The 24791-nt window shown below is 44.5% G+C and overlaps 1 protein-coding gene across 4 annotated transcripts in view; it reads right to left on the bottom strand.

The window, feature by feature from the left end:
• HIVEP3 (HIVEP zinc finger 3) overlaps positions 1-24791 on the bottom strand; it is a 255393-nt gene that overhangs the window by 74284 nt on the left and 156318 nt on the right. For all 4 annotated transcript variants that reach the window (XM_030504573.1, XM_030504575.1, XM_030504574.1 and 1 more), the window contains one exon: positions 15373-15467. The gene's annotated coding sequence lies outside the window, so the exon portion shown is untranslated. The remainder of the gene's footprint in view (positions 1-15372; positions 15468-24791) is intronic.

Here is a 24791-nt window from a genome sequence, read left to right on the forward strand (position 1 = left end):
CTCAAGGGTTGGGACGGAGCAGAAGGAAGTGCACTACGGGAAGTTGAACAAAGACAGATGAACCACAATGGAGGTCAGGCTTGCAAAATGTTAAGAAACAGGTAACAGGCCAACTTTCAGACATCACACTCAGTGATGTCTTCTCATAGCATGCTCCAGTTTGAAAAGACCTGTAAGCAGCCACTGAGATGAGGAGGGGATCCCACCCAGACCCCTTTGCAGCAAGGTTGATCTGCAGACCAGAGCATGGGTCATGAAGCTACTGTTTTGCATGTGTAGGTGTCTGGGCTCACTGCACTCATCTTATCAAGCCCTATGCAAATACACACTAGAGCCAGAAGTGCGCTGCAGGCAGAGCGCCTCATCTGTCTTTGAGAACCAAAATCAGTATCACAGTAACCCAGCAGTGATTTTAGCACTCAGTGGGGAAAAAAAAAAATGGAGCCCAAACCAACTACCAAAATGGAAACAAATTTGTCTCAGTACTTCCTGTATTTTGTTTCAGCCTGCAATGATACACAGCAAGTGCCAGGTCCTGGCTGCTACTCACACATCTGGACTGTGCTGTCTAAAAGGGACCAATTTGGAACCTCTTCTCTTGTTTACTTCAGGAGAACAATTAATGGAGTAAGGGTTACCCAGCAGGCAAGCCTGCAGCTACTAAATTAGATTTTCAGTTAATCACTATGCAAAAGAGTACTGAATGACAGAAAAGAGGCAGCAGCAGCAAGGAAGTCATGACTGTGTGTAACAATGAAATTCACTTCCATTCCTTGCAGAGTATTCTCCAGTGTTCCATACAGAGATTTTACCACCCATGATTCAGACCCCATAGCAGACTACGTAACTCCTATATGGTTTTGCTTCATAAGGACGCAGCTGGTTACTGCAGAGGTTGAAGCCATTCCACAACAGGGAAAATGAGGAATTTTTGGTATATTTAAAAAATATAAGACAGCCTACTTGTGGCTGATTGCAGAAGTGACCAGGAACAGAGGACTGATAGAGTGTTCAGGCAGGAAGGTGCTGCCTTGACCAAGCGCAAATATGGGCTGCATAACATCCTGCACCATGGACAACGCATCCTTCTGCCACAGTCCAGAGGAGTCTGCCCTCAGGATGTACTTGTAGGACACAGCTGGGTCACTGATGTTGCCTGCAGAGCACAGCAGGTTTGTAGGACGGAACAAAACCAAATGAGGCATATTTTAAGACAATGAAACCAATGAAAAGAAACTTTTAACATGCAAATTCCATCTCTTCTCCTTGATAATTTTACTCTTTGAGCTATTACACAAACTGCTTTTTGTCTCGTCAACAATAAAGCAGAAGCAATTAAGCAAAATGCAATAAACTTAGGCCAAATAAAATTAAAACAGACTCCACGATTATTGTATAAACTCACAAAAATGACAAAGTGATCCTTCAAGCTGACATCACAAAAAGCTTCCAGTTTGCATTGAATACAGAAGTGAGAAGAAGAAATGCTATGGAAAACATCTCCATGCAAACATCTCTCACTGGGAGTGGAGCTTTCTGGTGGCTGCAAGCTGCATTATCATTTACCCCCATGCAGAATTACAGTCCAAGCCCACAATAAGGCTCCCTCTCTTTAAGCGGGCATAGCAAAATAGGGCAATAAAGCATCCACTCCTGAATGTATTTGCACTTCTATGTGTATCTACATACACATTGAACTATGCAACAACACACAGTGCTCTGTCAACTTGGGAGAGATGTGGGACTGTTGGAGCAGTTCCAGAGGAGGCCACGGAGATGCTGTGAGGGCTGGAGCAGCTCTGCTTTGGAGACAGGCTGAGAAAGCTGGGCTGGTTCAGCCTGGAGAAGAGAAGGCTCTGGGGAGACCTTAGAGCAGCTCCCAGTGCCCCAGATCACAACATGCCAGGTGGGTAATCCCTGCTGCTGTGAGAAGATTGCATCACTTCAGGTCATCACCTCACCAGATCTCACTGGCTTCATCAGGATCAGGAAGATGTTGGTATTTTGCTAGGAGGTCTGCAGGGAAATCCAGGCTGCCCTAACCACGAGGAGCAGCTACACCAGTGCCCCCAGGCTGGGAGGTTGATGGAAGTTTGTGACTGAAATCTGAGGACCGATCATTAAAGATCCCATAAGCCCTTCTGGGCAACCACAGCTTGAAATTCCCACACTGCTAGACAGGAGGTTTTTCTTTGCTGCCTGCCCTGCAGTAGTGTGCAAGGCTGCTGCATGCTCTCATCCAGCTGCCCTCTCTCCATGCATGGTATTCCAGCATCGGAAGTGATGCATTGAGCTAACCAAGTTCCTAAGTTCTCCAAGGGTAGAAGATACTATGGAAATACAAACAGAAATAAGAAATAGAATAATAATAAATAATAATAAGAAGAAGAATAAATAATGAGATATAGAAATAGAAATTAATTCTCTGAGTTAGGAGGATGCAAAAGCAGGATGCAGATGGGGGAATTACTGCATCTGAGCACAGCCCCTGATGAGAAAAACAAAAATACATCAGATCTTCCAAAGTAGTGTTACTTTCTGAACACAGCAGCAATACACAACACTGTATTATGCCAGTCTGTATCTTATTTACCCAAATACAAAGAAGGGATGCTGAAAGTGAGAGTGAAAAAAACCCTGGAACCTCAGTGAAAATAATTCCAAAAGGAAAACCTCCCTCACTGATTCAGGACCAAAGACAATGGGGTTTTTCCTATCCTCAATGAAAAGAAAGACAGAAAGAGGGGAAAATGGTCCCTCTATTCCCTACAAGCAAAACCAGAGTTTCTGCTCCTATCACGAGGCTGGCGACCTCATATTTACAGAAGCACTCTTGACTCATTGGGTCCATATACTGAAAGTCATTTCTATTTTATCACCTAACTGAAATGGTGGGGAAAAAGAGAGACATACATATTATGCACAATGAACAAGTGCCTGCCTGTCCCCAATGCCACCCTCATCTTGAAGAGCTTCCTTGATAAAGACTTTGCAGTGTTTTCCTTACATGGCAGGGGAATTAGTACAAGAGGCAGTTTCATTAACACAACTTTTCTCAAGGTAAATGTTTTCTCAGGCAACGTGGAGCTGCTGAAACACCGTGCATTGAGCTGGCCAGACGGAAGCAGAACCAGCTGCTAGAGATGGCGCAGCTCGTACAATTCCTCCTCCTTAGCAACCTGCCCCTCAGACCTCACTTCGAAAGGATAACATCTATCCTGTAATGTCTGTGCACACACACACAGAGATCTGAGCATCCCTGATTCCAAATCACAAGCTGCACACCTCTGTGAAAACAGCTACAAAGAAGACCCTGATGTTTCTCACACCAAAAGCATGGGGGTTCAGCAGGAGATGTCCCATTTTCAAGCTCTCATACTGCCAGTAGAGGCCAAGCAAGTCACAAAAAAGCAGAAGTAATTTTAAATCAAGATATACATTTGTTTAAAAGGAAAGAAAGAAAAAACATGACTGAGTTCGGAGGCAATGTTGCTAGCTTTGTAGGAAGAAAAGAATCGAGTCTGGGCAGTGTTTGCTTCCTTGTCATCACAAGCTCTACAAAACTCCCTTGTATGCACATACAAAAATATACCTTATGCCAGTGAAACAAAGCAGCATTTAATAAGAACCAGAATGTGTTTTGGTTAATTTCCAGGTGATTGGCCTTTTATTAATAGATTGTTATTGTAGATGAATGTAAATATTTACATAGGGACCCCATCGGCTATGTGTCCATCTATTCTGCTTTATCCCCTCATAAACCTGTTCCTCAGGAGTCCACAGCACCAGCACTCACTTGAGGAATGAGAGAAAATCCAGAGCAGGGTTTTCCACATCTTCACCACCCCAAACAGGATCATCCTCCGCACCAGAGAGTCTCATCTCCACTCTTCTACTAAAGTATCAATCAAAAATTCCCCATCCCTGACTCCTACACAGGGCTGCAGCTAGACCGAATATTCACTCTGGCATCTGCTGCTTCCAATGGACTGTTGTGGCTCTATTGCAGAGCTGAGGTGGTCTGGAATGGAGAAGCTGATCTCGACTTTAGTGGAACAAAGTTACTCAGCAAGATTGCAGCAGGACAAAGAACAACTTTCCACCAAAATGAAGACCTGGAGACTTCTGCATTCCTAGTTTTAAAAGCCAATTTAAAACCCAAGAAGTCTGGTGCTACCCTTTCCTTGCTCTGAGTCTCCAGGCTACTTCAGACAATGCCACTTCCTTACATTTTCCTTCCTTTTATCTCCGTAAAGGTTTGAGAGCTCCAAATGGGAACACACTTCAAGATGAAGACCTGGAGTACAAAGACATGCAAGTCCATCACAACATCTAGTCCGACGGCTGTAGGTCATGTATAGACCTAGAGTGAAGGACAAACAGGAGGATCCACCCCAGGAGAATCTGCTCTATGAGTCTTCCAGCCTCACCCACTCTCAACCAACTGTGAAAAACCATCTGAACTTCAAATCATGGGAATGGCCTTGGTGATCTTTGGAGCCACTTGAATACATGAAAAGAAGAGCTAATGCATGAGATTTGTGTTTGCCACATCCATCCATCCATCCATCCATCCATCCATCCATCCATCCATCCATCCATCCATCCAGTTACCCATCAGAAGTAACTCTATTTTTGTGACTTTCAATAGTATCTACCTGACCACTGAAATCTGTCTGGTGAAGGTACCTGCAGATGAAGCTGGTAAATTTAAAGGTGGCATTGAGAGTCACCAATTTTGTCAAAATCAGCTCAGAAGTTATAGAACTTGCCCCAAATCAAAGGGAATAGGGTTTCATGTACTGTCTAACCTTCTATCAACATTTCAGCAGAAACTGTCTATAGAATCATAGAATGGTTTGGGTTGGAAAGGACCTTAAGATCACCCAGTTCCAACCCCCTAACATGGGCAGGGACACCTCACAGTAGACCATGTCGCCCAAGGCTCTGTCCAACCTGGCCTTGAACACTGCCAGGGACAGAGCATTTAGCACTTCTTTGGGCACCCTGTGCCAGCGCCTCAGCACCTCACAGTAAAGAACTTGTTCCTTACATCTAACCTGAACTTCCCCTGTTTAAGTTTAAACCCACCACCACTTGTTCTATCACTACAGTGATATATATATATATGCCGCTACCATACCCACTGACCAGATAAATTACCCTAACATATCAAAGCCGTAAGCAAAATGACATCTTAATATAGATCAGGAGAACAAGACCACTTCAGTGACACAAAGCTCCCCTTTCTAATCCTAACAGACTTCTGGAATTTGTTTCTAATAGCTAATGAATTAAAGAATCAGCCAATTATGTGCACATTTATTATGATGATTCTAATGAAATAAAGTGTGAACTTCTGTTTAATTAGAAATGAGCTCACACTGCTGAGCAGAAACACTTCTAAAATATCTTTCAGCACTTCACAACTGAGCTCATCAGGGCTTTGAGTTGGAATGGCATTAAGGCAATGATATGGAGGTCAAATATGAAAGATTTCAAGGCAAATAAATGTTTTTTAAAGCATGGTCCCACATCCCTAGCGAAGAAGGTGGATCTATCCTTGTGCATAGTCATGCAGGAAATCTGAGATCATATTCCTTCTGCTTAGCAATTAGGGCTCAACAGCAACTACTTAGGCTTCAAAATGTTTATCTGGTGATATTTTAAAATAATTTAAATGTAATTGGCAAGAAAAAATGGACCAAGATTTTCATTAACTCTTCCAATTTTGTTTTTTTTCTTTAAAAGCAGGTTACTTTTTTCTAAGATATGAAAATAACAGCTATTAAACCTGCAGAGAACCTAGATCCAGAAATCACTTGTGCGCCTCCTGCTTTGCAAAGCCTCAAAAGAGGAAGAATGCTTCAAAAAATCTCACTGAAGATGAACTGATTGAACAGCTAAGAGATCACAAATTCCCTCAGTATTTGAATGCAAGCAAGAAACTCTCCGGTCAAAGATCACAACTAGCTATATACATCTGAATATTTGATTAAGTGGCTACTTTAAAGACCCAAACAAAACAACCTTAAAACCAACATCTGCCGGCAAAATGCATCTTCACCCACATTCACCTCTCCTCCTGACCAAGCCTTATCAGCGTGAGAAAGAACAGGAGGCGTTTATGAGAGTACCGACACCCTGATTTTTGTCCAGATGCTTTGGTTACATCTCATACTCCTCACATGGGGATTCACAATGGGCTCTCCTGGCGTGTCCCAGGGGAGCAACACGAATTTGCAAAATATCATCTACAAAGCACAGCACTAAACCAGCAACTCCAGCAACTCTTTCTTTACAGGGCTACTGAAAACAAACCACAGCTACCTCCACCTTAACACAAAGCCCACCTCGATTATCCATAACAAGCTGGTTTTGCTGTGTCCAGGGACAGACGACTGCCTGGTAAAACTACTCTGCACAGAAGCACGGAGTGTTGTAACAAGACTTCTCTCTCTACCTTCCCCTCAATCTGCAAAACAATGTTTGTAGACGAGGCAAGTCTGGAATTGCCTCCAGCCTCTTTAGGAAAAGTTAAAAAAATATATTAAGAAAATAAATCTATTAAGGGGCCAGCATTCCTGCTTTATGCCTGAGCATTAGCAGGCAAACAAAAAGAATAGCTACAGGCCTTGACAGGAATGGAGCCGACCATTTACTGGTGTAGGTCTGGTTTATGGCTGCTGTCTCTGCAGACACCACTCACTGGCTGTAGGCAGCAGATAGCAGAGGCTGTCTTTCATCAGCTCAGCAGCTGAACAAGGCAGTTATGTCAGGACAAGTATAAAACAGCGGGGGACAGGTTCAAAAAAGGTGTTGGATGGGGTTTCTGCATGCCCCTGAAGAGATAGCTCCGGAAGTCACGTCTTGTTAAGGAGGGGAACATGGAGATCTCCCATTAACGTAACAAACAGCAAGACCAGGTCTGGAGGAAGAGTTCCTGTCTTTAAATAGAACAATTGACATAGTGGGAAACACCCAGACGAGCTTTCAGCCACACCAGTCCTCTTGCAAGTCAATAACGCTACAACTTCTGCAAGAGCAAGTCATTAAATGAGCAACTCTTGTGCTGCTGGAGTGGGCAAATGAGGCGCAGCAGGACAAAACTCCCCTGCGACTCAGTGTGAAAGAGCAGGTAGCTACTAGATCTGCTGCCTTCTCTGCTGCGCGCCCCTTGCTTTGCACAGCAGCCTGCAGAGCGGTAATCCTCTCTGCATGCTTCTTTTCAGTTGCAGCCTGCACTCTGGGCACGTGGGGTGCGCCCCGCAGCAGGCGGCAGGATGTGGTCCCACGCCTCCTATGTATGCTGCTTACCGGTGCGCGACATACAGCACCCCAGTGACAGCCCAGCACCCCGAGGGCTCGGAAACCCTGCAGAGAAACACACCCTGAAGGTTGCTAAGATTTCCCCCCAACTCCTCCATCACCTCGTTAGCTGACCACAAGCTACCCAGGAGATTCTCTCCTCCGCTTCCAAGTTGCAGCGAGTGAAGAGCATCTCTCTGCACGCCTGCCAACATGCTTGCTGCATCACCCATGGCTCCTCCACCGTGCTGGGCTGCACACCAGAAGGTGGTGCTGCAAGAATGGTGTAGAACCAACCGGCCTGACCTGAGTTGGGGTGGAAGATGCTGAATCATCTTTCGGCCTTCATAAAGCCCCAGCGCCTACCAGACCTGCTCACCCAAAACCAAGAGGGTCCAAAGCTGAAGGAACCCAAGCAATTAACTGGCCATCTGGGTAGGGGCCCTCTTCTGAGAAACATGAAATTACAACCTTGGTTTTCTGCTTTGCAAAATGCTCCTCTGAGTCTTTTGCATTCATTCATGAACAACAGGATTATGGGGGAGGAGAGCCATAAACATGGCCCTGCTTTGGTTGCAGAGAGAGGATGCTTGGGCAGACAAGTAGCAATCTGACCACACCCCCAAAATGAGAGAAACATGCTTTTTTTAATTCCTTTTTTTCTTTCCTCCTAAAAGTCAGTTTGGAAGGTGCTGTTCCTGCCCACAGCCAAAGGATGTGGCATTCTTACAACCAAAACTGGAGTTTAAGAGAAGGGTCCCCAGAAAAAATAATAATAATAATAATAATAATAATAAAAAATAATAATAATAAAGATAATTCAAAACAAGAGGGAAGTTCAAGCTTGGATGCAAAAGTGTTAAATTAAAACTATATGAACTGCATGATAAATGCACAAGAGCTTTTTTGTTTTCACAGTGAGCTGCTGCACAGCTCACAAACCAAATGCTATGACCTGCAGGGGCTTGAGGGCTCCATGGGCTATTCTGTGATGCCACATCCTAACACCAATGAACTGGTGTGCAGATAGTCCAGCATTTGGCTTGGGAGTTCCTATTCTTAGCCCTAGACTACACAGCAAACAACATTCATGCTCACATTTGTGGGGTACTGAAAGATACAGGATTGCAGGAAAACAGACTGTAGTCAAGGTCCTTGATATTTTGGAATAAGCATTTCCAGGAAGATTAAAAGGGTCTTCAGAGATCCTCAAATATTAAGACCAGAAGACAGCATGATAAATGAGAAAGCCTGACCTCCTGCTAAATACAGGCTGCAGAACCTCTTAGACGTTTCTGCATCAAGCTTATTACTTGTCCTTGAGCTCCAGGATCTCTCAGGAAAACAGAAAATAGTCTTGATTTAAAGACTACAAATGGTGGTAGAAGAAGCAGTCCTCAGTTAAGATGTTCCAGTGATTGATTTCTTTTCTGCTAAGATTCTGTTCCTTTTTTCTAGGCTTACTTTGTCGAGGTTCATTGCCTAAACTTCAATGAGAAATACCCCGACTATCACAAGCCAAGAACATCTTTGTGGGCCCTTCCTCAAACCAGTCATATATGTTGTAATTCTCCACCTACAATTACTATTTGAGATCTATTTGGGGTAAGAGAAACATATTTTAAATTTTAGACCTTACACAAACCAAAACACAGCGGATTCTTGGAAACATGCCTCTTTTCAATCAGCCTTCTACACATCTTACACAAACTTGCTGGCTGCAACTGGTTTTGAGGGCTGCAGAGCCTGACTGTGACACTGTGGGAGCCAGAAACCATCGTTATTTTCTCTGGTCATGGAGACGGTATGGTGCTGAAGGTTAAAGGGGAATAAAATGACATACTTCTACCCTTTGTAAGCTAGTTGACATTCCAGTACCCGCATCTGGACCATCCACCAATGACAAAATTCATAGTGGTTTTTTTCTGTAGCACCAAGATTTTAAAATGTTATTCTTAAATACTGAAAACAAGGAGAAAAAAGGAAAAAAAAAAAGGATTATTTTGTTCTTAGTAACTGCAGGGCTTCATAATCACAGAGTGCACAGCACCCAAGACTCAAAGTTCAACACAACATAACCATCAGCCCATGCAGTTTCCCTATTAGCTCCCCAGTGCCTGGCTGGCGGAGTGGGTATGCAGGCTGTTGTTTTTAAAGCTCTTTTCCAGTTCCTTAAAGCAACAATAAATCTGCAGGGCTATTATAGCAATTTAAAAAGTAAACCTAACAGGGAAGCAAATTTGGTAGCTGCTCCATCTGGCTGGCAGATTGAACCGAGCTGAGCTGCACTTGGTGGTTTAGGAGGGACTCAAAGCAAGGTTAGACATTAAGACCAGCTCTGGAGCTGCTTCCCCCAGCAGCATGAAGGAACTGGTTTACTAGAAGACACTGTATAAATATTTTGCTGAGCTGCAAAAGGAGGAAGCTTCCCCGGCTGCGGGCTGACTTGTGTCATGATGAGTTCCCAGGCACAATGCTCAATGAATGCTATTATATGAAGGGGTGTTTATTTCACATTGCAGAACACACAATCCCGTGTCTTACCCGATGGCCCTGCAGGCTGCCACGGAGAAACTCCACTCCAAAAGAGAATGGGACGTTTATGTTGGGATTAACACTTTGGCGGCAGCAGTGGGACTTCCCCTGGTCCCTGCACTGCTTCGACACCTGACCAAGCAGAACTGGGGGCACAAACGTTACCACTGACACTCCCCCACATCCAGTGAGCTAATTAAACCTCTTAATTTCAGCACAGACAGGAGAGATCAGGGCTCTTCCCGCTTCTTCCCTGATTTCATTATCTCAGCCGCTCACTGGCTTTGATGCTCTGCAGATGATCTTGTTCCCACCACCGCGAGGCAACACAAGGAACAAACTTGTCTGAAAGGGCTGCACTGTAGTGCTGGGCAGATCTAATCAACGGTTGAAGGGGGTTTATTTCCCTGGGGTATTTCATTTGCACTCCAATTGTCATTTTCTTAATGAAGACAGATGAAGGAAACACCAGGTTAAGAAGCCCGTATCCTTGCAAGTAAAAACAATACGCCTCTGCTCAGCCCCGGCAAAGGTCCTGCCTTGCACGCTTTTGCCTTGATAACAATTCTGATTTTCTTTAACTGTTTTTGCACTGGGGTGACTGCTGTCTTTGAGGCAGCCACTCCTGAAATGCACAGTAAATAAGACCGGAATTAGGCCTAATATGACCCTCTGCTCCTATCCCTACTGCCAGTTTGAAACTTAACACATTTCTAACAGCTTATTTCATCCCAGAATCCCAAGTGCAACACCAGCAAATCCCAGATGGCCCCACAAAATTAGAAATGCATTGTTCCTGTATTACAACTGAAACACAGGATCCTGGAGAAGTGCTGCAAGACAAGCCGGTATCAGAGCTGAGCCCAGACGTCCTGTTTTGCCTCCCTGCATCGTGATAAGCTTCTCTTTTTCCATTCTAAAGAACTACGCTCTAAGCAAGCAATGATATTTTCCTCCCACCTCCCATGCAGCAATCTTTCCCTTGAATTGTGTGGTGGACCCTCATCACTTCTTCCAGGAAGACAAGAGGATCGCTGTCTACTTCATTGCAAAGTGCTGCAGGTTAATGCCACCATAGCTCTAGGAAGCAAGAAGTTTTGAGGGTTCAGAGCTCTGAAATTCATATGAGAAGGAAAGGAGGTGGAAGAATACAGACTAGCACCCAATTCTCTGACACCAAGAGGGCTTTGACCTCAAAGAGAACAGGATCTGACTGTGGGTTTATGTACATCATCATACAACCTTCCATTTCTTTGATCTGCTTTCCTGTTGTTTAGCAGCGAGATGTGCACATCTCCACATAGCCAGGAGTTTTTGGCCATTTGTGGTACACAAGGATACCAGTACAGTCATTGCTTTAAGTAACAGCTGTCCTCTGTGTCTCCCCAGCAAGGAAGCTGTTTCACCCAAGATGTTGGGATATTCAGTGACAGCGTGGGAAGGCAGAGTCATCTTGTGCTCTCTAGATACTTCTGTAATGCCTTGCTCCACCATCTCTGGCTCTTCTAGTTCTTCCCTGTAGCTCCGAGCACGTGCAACAAGTTTTAAATCTCCACCTTATTTCCTAGAGGAACCATCTCTTTCCTCATTACTTCCCTTAGTCATTATTTCTCATTTGACATGACAATGCATCACCTCCCCAAAGCACTGAGGGACACTGTCCACATACAGAATGTGTTGTATTAGCTACCAGACACCTCCAGGAGAAAAACCTTGTCCAGTGTTTAGTGCGACACTTCAGCCTTAGGGGCAAAGCCAGCAAGTGTAGAGCTAATCAGAAAAGTCCTCATAGCCACGTAGACCTTTCTGTACCATCAGCAACTCACCTCTGTTGTTTCACCTCGGGGTAAAAGTAGGAAAGCTCATCTCTCTACGAGTCATCCGAAGAAAACAGCCCCAGTTAAAATACAAAACATTGCTGCCATGACACAAACTTTATTTTTAGAAGCAGCTTAAAATAGAGTGTGTGTTACCTTGTGAAAAACCATCCCCTCTCTACTTCGGTAAAGGATGCCATAAGAGCAATGATACACTCTCCTCTGTGGAGAGGGACTTCACACCCTGCACCAGGACTACTGCACACCACAAAGCTGAGAAAAAACACTGAAAACAAAAGGAGGGGAGGAAGCACAAAATGGGTCTCAACACCTCACTGCCAGTGTAATGAGATACCAGGATTAAAGGGAGGAATGTAAAGGGATGAGACAATGAAGATTTTGGAAATAACAGCATATTTTCCCCTAAAAAGTGAAAAGAAAGAGCTGTGTGTCATTTGGGGAAGGGTTTTGGTTTCTGATAGCCAACCCTGGGTCTGAAACGGACGCTGATGCAATGTGAACTCTTGGTTGCTGCTGTGAAACCATGCAAAGACTTGACATGTCCTGATCTGGCAGCTGCAGTACACTCTTCTGCACCAGTAAAGTAATGGAAAAGGAAAAGAAAACAGCCCTTGGCAGCAGGGTGCATCTCTGCACCGACACAATGGGATGCCCTTTCCTCGAAATAGGTTCCAGCTGACGCAAGGACTTGAGAGGGCATCTCATCCTCAGGTATCCACCAGAAACCATTGCAGATCATGAAATCTGTGCCAAGAGCAAATACTTCTCCACAGTTCTTAAAAGGGGCCTATAAGAAAGATGGGGAGGTACTTCTTAGCAGGGCCTGTTGTGATAAGACAAGGGGTGATGGTTTTAAACTAAAAGAGGGAAGATTCAGGCTGGATGTGAAGAAGAAATTCTTTACAATGAGGGTGGTGAAACACTGGCACAGGTTGCCCAGAGGGGTGATGGATGCACCATCCCTGGAGACATTCAAGGCCAGGCAGGATGTGGTTCTGGGCAACCTGGTCTAGTTGAAGATGTCCCTGCTTATTGCAGGGTGTTTGGACTAGGTGGCCTTTGAAAGTCCCTTCCAAGCCAAACTATTCTATGATTTAACTGATAAAGATGTGGAGTAATGGTCATAGCACCACACGGGGAAAATCTTCTGGTCTTTCAGACTTGCAAAGCCATCTTAATATTTTGATTGAAGCTTTCAAGGAATAAACATAAAATGAGAATAGAGGGATGAATCTGATGGAAAATTACCTCCTCTGACAGCTACTGTTCTGCAGCCTTCGCTATACGCAGATACATATGGGCAGGGACATATGCAATGCCATACAGTTTTGTTTTGTGAAAATCTGAACAGCTTTTCAGAAATAGAAAACAGTAAGGGGAATAAAAGCAGGAAAAAAAGTGATGGGAAAAGTCAGTGGCATATGCAAGTGAGAAAAGATATGGCTTCTGGTGAGACTCGAGTGGAAAATTACAGAACGACTGCTCCAGAGGAGAAAAGCCAAGTGTGGGATGGGGAAAGGATGCTCTGCAGATGAGGGTTTTGGCCATACCAAAGGATCAGGAGCAGAACCAGGCTGTGCCCGAAAGGAAATTTGAGACAATCCTCAAAAAAGCAGCTGTGAGAAGAAACATGTTCAAAGACATTAGCACAGGGGTAGCTGGGTCACCTCCAGATTGGCAATATGGGAAAGGTGACAAGAGATGGATTTACTGACAACACAACATGTAAGAGGAGATGGAGAACTAATGGTTGGCTCTAAATGTTGAATGCAACACAATTCTCCCTGAAAGCCCAACCAGCCTGAGATTTATATACTGCCCCATGTGAAACAAGTCAAAACTATTAATAAAACTCATCAAGGTTTCAAACAAAACCCCTTAGATGCGCTTTTATTTCACATAATTAAAAGCCAGACAGCTAAATTAATCCTAATTAATCTGATTGGGATTATTGCAGTGGTAGGAATCATTTACTGGTATCAGAAGCTTTTTTCCCCCTTCTCTCCAGAAAGAATTCCCTTTGTGCACCTGCTTTTAACACCACCATACTAGATAGCACATCCAAAATACAATTCCTTTATGGTCGGGAAAGATTTCATGCACTCAGTGAAATGCAATGAATAAATACAAAATCATTCACATTATGTACTCTCTACAGGGATATTTAAGGCTTTTTCCTCCAAAGTAAATCAGTTTCATGTAGTTAAAGTCCTTGAAAATATCAAATTACAAGTCTTTGTTCACAGCACTTCATTTCTTCTCAAATTCTTGTAACTTTGGTAAAGACACACAGGTCACAGAGGAAGGGATGAGAAGCAGCGTTTCTCATCCAGCTCACTTTATGAGTCCAACACAGTACTTGCCTCCTGTGCCTCAGTTTACCCCTTTGCAACATGGGAATAGTATTTCTGGCCCTATGGCAGAGGTGCTGGAAATCCTAATTCACCCTCTCATCTCTGAATTCCAAGGAGAATGGCACGTAGAAGTTATTTTTTCCTGTTTAAGCTTAAATTTCCAGTCACAGAGCAGATGAGGTTTGAAACTGAGAGCTATTCTGACAAACATATATACATTTAGGTGTAGCTCCCAACAAACCCCAGCTTTATACTCCTCCTGAGAGGGAAACCAAGAAACTAATTCTCATCTGAGTTCATTTGCAACTAATTTCCTTTGGGGTCCATCCGCCGGTTTTGTTTTCATTTCTTATTTGTTAAACACCAACAGTGACAGGGACATAAGCAGTGGCTGTCCACTATATTTTTGGTCTCTGTGGGCAGATGCTGGCTCTGCCCCTTTGCATTATAAATATGAGCTTGGTCTATAAAGCTTCATTTATCAGATCCCATGGAAATTCATTAATCTTGGAATATTACACCTTTTGCCATCTGCACCAAAACGAACCTATGTGATAGTCCACTGACACAGAAATGCAGTGTCTGAGCCAGAGGGCAAAAATCCAAGCAAAGGACATAGACATCAACTTGGACACATACCTGCTGCCACCCACAGCAGATCCAACACGCGCCCACCATCACCCGCAACTGCCTCCTTGGTTAGTAAGGCATGAAACAAACTGCGTTTGCTTTCCTTCCCTCTGGATCTCAGCCCCAAACACTCCTTAATAAACAAGTATTTGCAAAAGGGCAGCTACAAGGTGCGAACAGAAGGTGGGTTTTCCATTGAAAAGGCAAAAAGAAAACTATGAGAAATAGATGGGGAAAAGTTGCCTAATTTCAAAAGAAGCATATATTCTACTCTTTCAAACTGGAGAAAAGGTAGATTCACCCTGTTAATTACATGAGGTGCTGCCATCAATGCCAGGTTGGAGGGGGCTTGGAGCAACCTGCTCTAGTGGAAGGTGTCCCTGCCCATGGCAGGGGGTTGGAACTGGATGAGCTTTAAGGTCCCTTCCAACCCTAAACCAGTCTGGGATTCTATGGCAAATTTCTCATTCCAGATCTTCAAAGGGGCTGATGAAATCTCTTGCTTTGGGATACAAATGTCATCATCATCAAAAGGAGTTGCATTGCCTTTTGTACCTTTTGCAAGGCAAATGTAGCATTGCAGGATGCTGCCATAGTGTGTGCTGCCAAAGGGAAAGATGCATCGAGTGGGTGCCCAATGTGTGCTAGCTCTAGCACAATTTGGTATCTTTAAGACTGATTTGAGTGATGGAACATAGTATGCTTACTACAATTGCCGCTGATACCAGGCTGGGACAGGCTGCAAGTACTTCGGAGGCCAGGATTAGGATTCAAAATGATCTTGATAAATTGTAGAAATGGTCTGGAAAAAAAAAGGAAAAAAACCAATTCAGGAACGATGGATGAACAGTGCTAAGATAGGAATCATCAATGGCAAGGGAAATAAATAGCAACTCACAAAGCTGGGGCTTTTTGTGGGAAAAGGGTCTCAGGATTACAATGGATCACAAACTGAAGAGGAGCTGAACACAGTCATGTTACTGCAATAAAACCAAACATCACACTGCAATACAGAGAGAGGTGTACTTTTCACCAAGGAACTTTTCATTTATGTAGCACAACTGAAGTTCTGATATTGGACGCTGTGTCTCTATAAAGCTTTAGAGAAAGTTCCAGTGCAAACAGCAAGAAAGATCAGAGATTGAGAAAGCAAAGACTGGAAAAATCAGTGAAACAAAATCACATTCATCTGGACTAAAGAGTAAAGACGACAGGCAGGCATCATAATGGTCTTCAAACACATCAACAGGGTCACAGCAGAAAGGAATAAACTATCTTCTTGGCTTGTCAAGAGTAGCACTTGATGTCATAGTCTTAAACTGCACCAGGGAACACAGGTTAGACACAAGGAAGGGTTTCCCGACTAAGGGAAGAACTACATTATGACAGTTGAAGCCCCATCCACCGTATGATCCACACAGGGAGCCCATCATCCCCCACTGCTGTCTATCTATGCAGACCAGGTAGGAGAAAGAGTATTAATATGTCAGGATTATGGAGAAGAAAGAGATCTGAAGAGACCGAGTCATGTGCCAATGCCATACAGAGGATCTGCCACAATAAAAGAAAAGCCCTGTCCAGTGGTATCTGCTTAGGGTAAAAAGTATATCCAATAGAGGTCTCGCTCAGCTATTTGCAGATGCACTGCTTGTGGCAGTATATAATAGGATCTCAGAACAGTTTTACTCTGCCTTCCCACGTGATATGCAAAATACCCGTTTGCAGGTGAAAGACTGCAACAGAAATGCTCAGAGCACTAATTTCTCATTAGGAGTAACCTGCCCAGAATACAGATGGGGCTTGGAGGGCAGGGGTGCGATGGCTGAGGAGTGAAAGCAAATGGTACCTGCTGAGATCTTCACCAATGCTCTCAAGAGACCAAAAAAGGGCTCACTGAAGCCATTGACACCCCCCAGCATCATCAAGCCTTGGCTGCCACCTGGCTATGATAAGCTAGGAAAATTCAGGGCTTACAGATTCAGGAATTACAGATGCTTTTAACAGAAGTGAATTTTCATTTTAATAGGAAAACAATAGTAATAAAAGCAATAACAGTACAGAGAGCATTTCAGAAGCAGACAGTGATGCTACCCAGTGCAAAACTTCCCTGGCTTTAGCAGAGTATTACTGCTGTATCACTCCTCTACCGCCAAGGCTTCTCCAGCACATCTCTAATCACAAACAGCAGCTGAAATGCAGTGGGAACAAATGCTGGCCTTGCCCCCTTGCTGATGCATAAACTTCTCAACAGATTGCCTTTTTCACTGTCTTTGACAAGTTGAAGCTCCAGCCTTTACCCCAATTTAGTTCAGGAGCATCCTGTGAAATAGCAGGCAGACTTCTATCAATAAGCAACATCAATCTTAACTGGGGGGCATCTGCCCCTTCTGGGTTTTGAACAGAGAATATCAGATTAAAAGGAAAAAAGGGGAAGGGGGGAAAGCAGCAGTGCAGGCACTTGAGGTAAAGTAGCTGTTATCACCCTCTCCAAGAAAGCTGCATGCTCTCTATCTCCAAGCAATGACACTGTGAAAGCAGTTTGAACACACGCTAAAAATTCATATCCCAACCAAACTGTGCTCACTAAGGTAGAGGAGGGTCATTGCTCCTGTGACTTTACACTACGTCATGGCACTACCAGGTACACAGGCAGCTCACTGCTCCAGCCATCCTCTTCAGGCAGGGAAGGGCCTTGTGCTGCTTCTCCTTTCTTGTTGAATAAAAGCTTGCAAAACCATTTAGATGAAAAATCTCCATTTCAGGTTGAAAACAACTTTGTAAATCACACAACTAGTCTAGCATGGAGGCATCTCGCAAATTTCCTTTGCAATGACTGTGAACAGGGCTAAGAAAATTGAGGCTGTTCAGCCTGGAGAAGAGAAGCTGCGTGGAGACCTCAGAGCAGCTTCCAGTGTCTGAAGGGGGCTACAAGGATGCTGGAGAGTGACTCTTCATCAGGGACTGCAGTGATAGGACAAGGGATGATGGGTGTAAATTGAAACAAGGGAGATTCGGGTGCTGCATCCCAAACAGACTTGCCAGACAAGAAACAGCTATTTAAATGAGCAACTGAAAGCATCTAGGGTCTTGATTCAGCAGCTGAGAACAGGTACCGGCAAAGCTGCAGATCTCAGGAGGTAACAGCACTGAGGGACTAAATTTCTGTAGTGGCTATTTACCCACTAAGAAGAAAAATCAAATCCGCTATTGATGTGCTATTTCACCCTGCTGACAGGAAAGAGCTGGAAAGGGCCATTGCTTCTGAGCTTAATTACATCCGATGCTTCTAAGGGTGAGGGAAAAGAGTACTTCACGAGCCAAAACCCAAAAAGTTAATATATTATACTGCAGCAAGAACACAGCATCTTCAAAGCTTTCCCTCCCCACACCCTCAAGTGTGAAATCAGAGCTATTTTTTTTCTCAGTAATGCTTTTTGCTCATTTCCTGCCTGGCCTCATACTCGTATAACAATGAATCAGGATTAATTAACATCAACGTCAAGATTAAGATCATGCCTAACCAGGCCTTTCTTGTCATCTTCTAGGGAATTAAACTAAAGCCACATAATGATGGACTGACCACACAGCCAGGTTGGGCTACCTCTGTTCACCCATGGGGAGCTGGTGCTTCCAGGTGAAAGCAGCTTGCCTTTAGCACAGATCTCTTGCTTTGGGGAAACAGACAATCTCCCCAGGCTGGTTCTTTGTTTCCCATGAACCTCTTCTAAACCAACCATCACAATTTATTTTCACATTCCCAGGCAGGAAGCAAGAAGCCATGCACAAGCCAGAAGCTATGGTCTGAGGTGATCAAGATGCACTTTTAGCATAAGATACTGCAAGTCACAAGCAAGTGTAGAAAGGAAAAATAAGTCCAGTAGTCTACGGTGCTCTGGAATCTGACATTAGTAGCTGAGAAGAAAACTTCTCTGGATTCTCCTCCAAATACACACTTTTGACCTTTATCAGGCTCTATATTCCTGACAGACTACCAGGAGCAACCTGGTCTAGTGGAAGGTGTCCCTGCCTGTGGCAGGCGGTTGGAACTGGATAAGCTTTAAGGTCCTTTCCAACCCAAACCAGGCTGGGATTCTATGATATTCTCATATGGTTGATTAAATTAAACTATGAACTTCCAGGCAGCTTTTTGTAAGACCAAGGAGACCAGAAGGTCTTGTCTTTCTCATATGGGCAATTACTCATCAGGCTTGAACTTGCAGTTCAAACCAAGAGTTGCAGCAAAAAGGTGGTATGAAACCACCTCTCCAGCCCAGTTGATGCAGCAAAAGCTTCAGCATCACAAGCACTGTTATGTCTTGATTTGAAGACCCTCAGGAAATCGGCAGCCCCCCCTTTCCGAAGTTTTGGATACACATTTTAAACACAATGTTCTCAAAAGAACTCTGCTGTCAAGCATGACGTAGTGTCTGTGGCATGCTCTACAACTACTCATTCATCTTTCCTACAGTCCTACCAACAATGTACCAAGAACAACAGAAAAATTATTCACGTGGCACATTTCTGGTGCTCGTTAGTTTTATTTTACTTCAGTATTTTAGAAGTTAAAAAGCATGGCCTGTGCCTTTAGAAATCATTAAGAGCAGCAAAGAGAGTCACAAGTATGGGGAAGTGTCAGGGACTTTTAACTTTTTGACTTCTGCAGAGCAAAAGTACTCTGCCAAACTAAAGGAGGTGGAGTGAGGCTATGAACTGAGATTGAACCAAGAGTTCATGGGGCTTAAGTTTAGGATGTAATCAGTTTACAGAAAAGAGCGTAAAAAAGCAAACAGAATCCCTTTGCAGAACGCTGGCCTCCATTCCTGTGCAGAAAGCATCATCTAGGCAGTTATTTCAGTAAAAAATAAGATGGCCAAACATATGTACTAATGACTCAGTAAGATAGAAACCTTTGCTTAATCTTCCCAGCAGTGCAAAATGAAGAGTTTCATTCTACAGCCTCCAAAATACAAATGTCCAGGCTCCTCCCAAGAGCAAGCAACCAGAAAGATCGCACCACCCTTCCCACCCCATCAGCAGCGAGGCCAGAGGTGACACCTCCTGCAGTTCTCTGCAGCGGTCTGTGCACTCGCACTGAGATCCAGAGCAGGAACCAGAATCTTCTGAGCAGCCTGATAAAGCTACCCTACAAGGAGATGAGCTCCATCTTCTTGGAAGATGCGCATCAGAACAGAAGCGCATCATCGCTTCGCACATGCTGAAATGCCACAGTATTCTCACCTCCCTGGCCAAGAAGCTCCCACATATTAGCAATTTCTATGCTATCACTCACTTTCTTCAAGCTTCTCATCTGAAGGACAACACAAAAGCGTAACCTTGAGCACAGCGCCCAAGACTAATTGTGATTTCTAAATTCCACTCATGTCACAGGCTCCGTTTGTACAAAGCACAGCTTGGGGAGGGGTTGCCCTTATGAGAGAGGGAAAATAAAAGTAGCAATTCTCTTTGCGCACAGAAGTTCTGCTGTACTTTTGCTGGATGACACACCAAAGAACCACAACTGCACAGCCCAAAGGAGACAAACGGCTGATGCAAATGGAAAACAATGCAGCAAAAGGAAGTCATTCTGTAAGGCGATTACTTTGTTCTTTCAGGGGCTTTTTGGGGTATCTTCTTTCCATAGAAAGTTTCCATTACAGTTATTTAAATGAAATGCGTGTATATTTTTGTCCTCAAACCCATGAGGTTGCATAGCAGGAGGTGTGCTGAAAATCAGTAAAACAATATACAGAATTGTGCAGAGGTCCAGGTTCTTTGGTCAGAAACAGAGAGAAAACACAAGGAATGCCCCAAGACAATTAGTGAGTCATTTTCTTAAACTAAAACCTGGAAAGGCTTCAAGATATTGTTTAGCAAAGTCGCTGTAGATGTTTGGGGGTTGCGAAACTGCAACCATGTGAAAAGTGAGAGTCCAAAGGTACCTGCACAAGCCCATACATCTTCATAGGATGGGGCAAAATGGGGAAAGGGAAGAGTCAAATGAACATTTGGAAACCCCTCCACCAAGAGTCATCCCATCACTTGAAACACTGCAAGGCTGGAGAGACATCCTCACACTATTGGGTTGGAAACACCTTTCCAGGATGCAGATTCTCATTATTATTGTCTCCATTTGGGGCTCCAGTGGCGTTTCCTCAGACATGGAGGAAAACATCACAAAGAGAAGTCAAGCCTGGGTTAGAGCTTCAAACCTAAGTCTAAACCTCCAAGTGATTTTCACTATGAGGGTGCTGAGGCGCTGGCACAGGGTGCCCAGAGAAGCTGAGGCTGCCCCATCCCTGGCAGTGTTCAAGGCCAGGTTAGACACAGGGGCTTGGAGCAACCTGCTCTAGTGGAAGGTGTCCCTGCCCACAGCAGGGGGTTGGAAATGGATGAGCTTTAAGGTCCCTTCAACCCAAACCACTCTGTGATTCCATGATTTTGGGATATCTATACCTTCCCCCAAGCCTGCAGATGGCTGAATATTAAAGCAGCTTTTGCTTCCTGGCACCGTGCAGCAATGCAGTGGCATGAACACAGCATATAAAAGACCATTTCTGCAGAAGATTTACAATCCACCTGTAAACCCTCCAAAGGGGTTAAATAACACAGCAAGCACAGGTTTCTTGTGGGAAAATGACTCACAGGAAGGATGGCAACAATGCACTGCTATAAAATATTAAACATAATCGGTCTCTCTGCCCTGGACTGAAAGAGTAGAAACCAAGGTAAGTGGACCTGTGTTTTTCTCCTGGTTCTCAAAGTCACTAATGGCCCTGTGGGTCTGCGAACAGATGTCAGCAGCGTACTGCAGGCACCGCAATTTACTCGCTGCAAATTATTGCCTGGCATTTAATTAACATTTTATGGTGGCGATTCCCATCAGCTTCTCCCCACAGCACTGAACGGAACAGTCTGAAAAGTGGATCTTTCGGAGCAAATGAGCCCAGCTCATCAATAACATACTGGAGCTCCAAAAGAGGAAAAGAAAGTATGTGGTAAGAGGGTTGGTGATCTGACGCAGGGGCCCCACGGTGCTGTTCCCGGCACTGACGCCTGCTCTGAACCAGCCTGAAGTTGGCTGTAGGGTGAGCCCAGCACATGGATTGTGTTTTAATGCTTGGACTCATGAAGGGTCACAGAGCATCCCTCCAGGAGCGGAGGATGGAAGAACCAGACTCAACAGTTCACTTGTCCAGCTTGGGAAGAAAGCACTTTTACTACAAAAAGCTCTTTATGTGCTGTTTCATTTCCCATATCATGGAACAATCCCAAGCTGGTGGCAGAATCTGTCCACGTAATGAAGATTCCTCAATACTTTGTGCCTTTTTTGCTCTAAAACAAGGAATGACATAAAACAAGGAATGATCATAGCAGTGGGAGGCATCAGGGAGCTGGAGGGACTGACATACCCACTGCTTGTAGTGGATGAAGCAGAGGAACCAGGTCTTTTCAGTCCTGATCTGCTGCTCCATGCACTCCACCATGCCCATACCTTGCATAGTTTCACTAGGGGCTGGATGGGAGCAGAAGACCCATCTTTTCTCCTGTCCTGCACATTTTTTTGGTGGTTTCTATAAAAGCCAGTAACTACAAGCACAAGTGTAGGAGACTCAGCAGTTCTGGGGCTTATACACAAGCTCCCAATTATCCCAATGGTTCTGGAAATGATCAGGTGTGCAGAGGTCCCATAAGTGCTGTTGGCAGAAAAGGAAGAAGAAAATCCCATGAATATCATGAGATATCTCCCTCTGAGTCACAGACAGAGCGATCCTGAATTCACGAGCAAAATACAGCCAAGAAAGGAAACAGTCACATCCGCAAAAGCTGATGCTTGATAGCACCAGATTATCCTAAACCTTAGTGTCCTTCTACCAGTTGAGGCCACCCTTAATCCTTCCAAAAAGATGGGGGAAAGCTAAAAAGCAAGACAAAGCATCCTCAGCTGCTTATGTGCTTAGAAAAACTGCCCTCCTGATACCAGCAGACATCCGCTGGAAGCCCTGAAGCACAAGACCCAAGGAAAGCAGAGTTTTCATGTGATATGACACGCTAAATACAACAATGGCAACCCCTCTCTGTCCACAGCCAGAGGAAATACAGGCTTATGCACACACCAGCTCCAAGGCCAGGATAGATTAACACTGTCATCTGCCTAACAGCTTGCAGTACTGGGGAAAACACAGCTCTTAAGTAAAGGCTTAAGACTAAGGGTCTCTGAAGACCTGAAATACCCAGGGGCAAGGTAGATAATAGCTCCTCTCCGGAGTCTCAGAGGTTAACACAGGCACAGCTGAGCAGCTCTAAACAAAGCTGCAAACCTCCCCCCTAAAGGTATCTGCTGATGCTTCACCTCCCTGTGCAACTGCTCTGGAAAGTCAGGGGAGACAGAGCTGGAATGATGGATGCAAAATTAAAAGCTCAATAAATAATTAATTGCTGAGGTCATCAAATTGTACGAATCTGTCCATCTCGCTCCCCGCTCTCCTGTTAATCAGAGGAGGCTCTATTTCAATGGTGGGTGAAGTGGTCCTGGAAGAACCATCATTTCTGCACACCGCTGCCATGAAGCTCGTACTGGGTGCCATACAAATCAATAGTTATAAATCATTCGCTGAATGCTGTGAAGACTTTAAGAGTGTTAAGCAAACAGAATGCCTCCAGAGATCCCAAAATAAAGTGAGAGGCGAGTTTGAGTAAATTATTAAGGTAATTATTAAAATGCAAAACATCAAATATGTATAGCATAGACAAAACCACCCTTCCTCTTTCCGGTATCAGCCTCTCCACAAATGCCAATGAAAAAGAGCACTCTTAAACACCACAAATAAAATATATGGTAGACATGAAAGCTGGTGAACCCGCCTCACCTCCTGGTCCTATAACCCTTTATTTTCCTCCTGTCTATGCACTATCTCCTTTGGAGTTTTCCCTGTGACGGAAAGCTCCCTGAAGCTGGGACCACGCAGCCAGTTTGTCTGATACATGCAATTTCTGGTATGTGATGGTGATATTCTGATTATGAATAAGTGGTTAATGATAATGAACGTGAATTTCCAGAATGACAGAAGTTTATCCCATGGTAGATGTGTTGCAAAGCTTCTTGCATCCTCCAGAGACAGGCTGCTGAGCAAGGTGAATTGATGGTGATCCAGCACGTCAGGTCCTTGTGCTTTAAGAAGCAGCAGTGGCATAATCCAATCTCTGGACTGGGTTAGATCAGCTCCTTGACAAGGAATAATGACACCCCCCAGTATGTGAAGCACAAACAGAGGAGAAATATTAGGTTTATTCCTACATCGAAGAAGGAATTGGGGAAATTTAATCATTCAAACTGTAGTTTAGTGAGGGTTAATAGTTAATGTTTGCACAGAATGCCAGTTCTTCACAATCTCATGCAAGCACTCAGGGGCAGTCTGCTTTGTGCTGCACCTATAAAATGAATTTTTAAAGTTCCCCAGAAGTTTCTTCCCAATTTGCGAACAGTGTTGTTTCCATATCCATACAGAAATCTCATGTTATCTGGGAAGAATGCCATGCTAACTTGGTTAAGCACAGCCCATGTGTATCACACTGTTACTAACACATTATAGGAAGAAAAGACAGCCTAGTGCTGGTGGGGAGCTGCAGCACTAGGATGAACATCCTCACTGCTCTCTTTGGACATGGGACTACAACAGCCTTGGGTGCACAGGCAGCATGGCATGGGAAGTGCACTCTCCAGCTGCACAAGGTCCTCTCCCTGCAGTAATATACTGTACGCTTTTCTCCCCAGATCATAGAATCCCAGCCTGGTTGGGGTTGGGAGGGACCTTAAAGCTCATCCAGTCCCAACCCCCTGCCACGGGCAGGGACACCTTCCACTAGAGCAGGTTGCTCCAAGCCCCTGTGTCCAACCTGGCCTTGAACACTGCCAGGGATGGGGCAGACACAGCTTCTCTGGGAAAAGTCTGTGCCAGCGCCTCAGCACCCTCACAGGGAACAGCTTCTGCCTCAGAGCTCATCTCAATCTCCCCTCTGGCAGGTTAAAGCCATTCCCCTTGGCCTGTCCCTACAGGCCCCTGTCCAAAGCCCCTCTCCAGGTTTCCTGGAGCCCCTTTAGGCACTGGAGCTGCTCTAAGGTCTCCCC

The sequence above is a fragment of the Strigops habroptila genome, chromosome 12 (assembly GCF_004027225.2).
Source record: "Strigops habroptila isolate Jane chromosome 12, bStrHab1.2.pri, whole genome shotgun sequence".
Lineage (NCBI taxonomy): Eukaryota > Metazoa > Chordata > Aves > Psittaciformes > Psittacidae > Strigops > Strigops habroptila.